A 2,940-nucleotide genomic window follows, 5' to 3' on the forward strand; every position below is an offset into this window, starting at 1 on the left:
CACGTGGTAATTCCGGTTCCCAGGCTCACAGATTTCTCTTCTAACCAAGATAAAGACAATGGACCAACAACAACAGCAATAATAGCAAACAAACAAACAAATAAAAAACAACATAATTCTTCAAATTCTGGCCCGGAAGTGACATATATCCCTTAAGTTCACCTCCCTTTGGTAAGCATGAGTTCACAAGACGTGTATCTGGGGACTGTGTTTTTTGGCTGGGCAACCTTCTCCCAGTGACAATTCCAGATTCTGAAAGAAACAGCAAATTCAGTTGCAGAGCTGACCGTCTTTTCTGCACCATTCCTACTGAGCACACTGCTTCATTCCTCTGCCATTTCATTTGGTGATTTTTTTTCAGTCAACCTTCAAACTATGTTTGAGCATAATTTCCCTTTCCAGCCATCTGTGATCTGCCCAGACAAGATAAGCAATTGCCTCTTCTTTACAGCTCTAACATCTGTAAATATTTCTGCTAGAGTAGGTAAAATGTTTGTGGGTAACTATTTAATTGTCTGTCTCTTATGCTCATTTCTAGTCTCATTTCTACTCACTTCCACTGACTCTCCCCGTGGATTGTTTCTTCCTCCAGCATTGCTTTGATTACTATTTATGTTTTGATGACTTTTACACTTATATCTCTAGAGTAATGCTTTCCCTAGATTTTAACGTTCACAAAGTAGTCAGGGTTCTCATAGAAACAGAACAAAAGAGGTTATACATAAATCAATAGAGACATATAGATAAAGCTAGATACATACCTATGTGTGTGTGTGTGTGTGTGTGTGTGTATACACACACACACACACACACACATATATATATATACACACACACACACACAAACAAGAGTTGGATGACAAATTGGACAATTATAAATTGAAATATATCAGTATATAAAGAGATTTATGATAAAGTATTGGCTAATGCCATTATGGAGGCTGAGTTGTCCCTCAATTAGCTGTCTGCAAGCCAGAGATCCAGGAAAGCCTTTGGTACCGGGCTTGAAAGTTAAACAGCTAGAGAGCCGTGCACATTCCACTCAGGGTCTTGAAGACTTGAGAACCAGGGATGTTAAGAGCAGAGACTGAAGTCTTAGCTCCAACAGTCAGGCAAAGGATGGATTCAGCCTTCCTCTGCCTTTCTGTTCTATCCAGGCCCTCAGTGAGTTGAGTGCTGCCCCCCCACCTTGGGGAGAAACATCTGGTTTACTCAGCCCACCCATCCAAATGCGAATCTCTTCCAGAAACACCCTCACAGACACACACAGAAGTGACTTCATCAGCTCTCTGGGTGTTCCTTGGCCCAGTCAAGTTGACTCCACGAATTCACTGTCACATGTAGCAAAACCTACTTGGAAATATTTGATGTGAATGAACTATTTTATGTTGCTGCATTTCAAACACCCAAAAACTTTGTGACATACAGCAACCATTTGGGGGTGGGGAGGGAGGATGGGAAGGACAAACACAACTACCCAAAACTCATCCCTTTAGCACATAGATGAAGGAGAAATCCAAGTGACCCAAAATATATGAAACAAAGTGGGATGGGGAATAACTATGTGTGAAAGCAGGACATGAACAAAGAAAACCAGAGATGGATCAAAAGGCACAGGGATCAGCTGGAAGAGGGTCCTACTGTCCAAATATCAGACTTCTTGGCATCCACAGTAATAACAGTACCGGATTGTAATACATAGTCATATTCAAAATAAATTCTCAAAGGTACCCAGTTTCCTCTAGATGAGGGATTAACTGCTGGCAAATGGGAATCTCTTTCTTTTCTGCCCTCTCTTCTCACTGCTGCCATGCCAGCCACTCTCCTGCTTGCCCTGTGGTTATGCCTGGAGAAATTGAGGACATCAAGGACTTTCTGCTCACAGCCAGACGAAAAGATGCCAATGCTGTCAAGATCAAGAAAAATAAGGTGATTATGAAGTTCAAAGTTGCATGCAGCCAATACCTGTCTACCTTGGTCGTCACAAAGCGAAGGCAGAGACACTGAAGCAGTCCTTGCCCCTGGCCTGGCTGTGGAAGAGCTGAATTGAATCAGGCACTCTCTTCTCTGTCCTCTTAGATTCTGATTCTAATATATTCCCCCCTTATTGGCTGTGGGCATCTCCATCTTTGTGAGAGCATGATAGTCTATTAGTATATTTCCTCTTTATTAAATAGGGTGCTTCCCCCATCCCCAACAGAGTTAGAAATACTAAGCACAGATCAGCTATTTTACCCCTCCTCAACTTTAAAAAAAACAACAACAAAAAAAAAAACTTTATTTTCTCCAAGTTACTTCAGTGTCTGTTTTTCAATGTTCTAGCTCAATACACATCTCATTCATGAAAGAACCACAATAACCTCTATTCTAGGTGATAGGGATTTCATATATACGTCATCCTATTTCTATGAGTGTTTTGTTCTCTATCCTTAAAAAAATGTAGTTGGGGGAAGGGATTGCATTTACCTATAATATCTAGCTACACTAGGCAAAAACAGTATGTGCACTTGAAAATCTCTGGGTCTTACATTCAACCTAGACTTGAGGCTCCAAATCTCATTTGATAGAGTCATTTCACTCTCTAGCAGGAAAGAAGGTAAAGAAGAAAAAGAGAACACATTTGAGGCCTATACGCTGTGAATGTTTTATATCATCATAGCACCTCAAAGAAGTGGAGACCGCAACTCTAATTGTGTAGATGAATAAACAGCAAATGTGAAAGACTTCGAAATTCACTCTTGATCACATGAGAGTAACTAAGAACTTTATGTTCAGATGCTTGCACAGTCCCTTCTCTTTCTCCCACACCATAACGTGTGCACAAGGCTGCCATTGTGAAATCAGGATTGTACTCTAGCTCTGATTGAGTTGTCTTAGCAATCACAAGTACACTTTAAGGGACTTAAACCCCTTGAGATGCATATATACATAGGTGTGTTC

At 40.8% G+C, this 2,940-nt stretch overlaps 1 pseudogene; it reads left to right on the top strand.

Annotated features, from left to right (window-relative positions):
- Positions 1-1,842: 1,842 nt before the first annotated feature.
- LOC123652514 lies at positions 1,843-2,640 on the top strand (annotated as a pseudogene).
- The last annotated feature ends 300 nt before the right edge of the window (positions 2,641-2,940 follow it).

Source organism: Pipistrellus kuhlii, unplaced genomic scaffold, assembly GCF_014108245.1.
Source record: "Pipistrellus kuhlii isolate mPipKuh1 unplaced genomic scaffold, mPipKuh1.p scaffold_m20_p_17, whole genome shotgun sequence".
In the NCBI taxonomy this organism is placed as follows: domain Eukaryota; kingdom Metazoa; phylum Chordata; class Mammalia; order Chiroptera; family Vespertilionidae; genus Pipistrellus; species Pipistrellus kuhlii.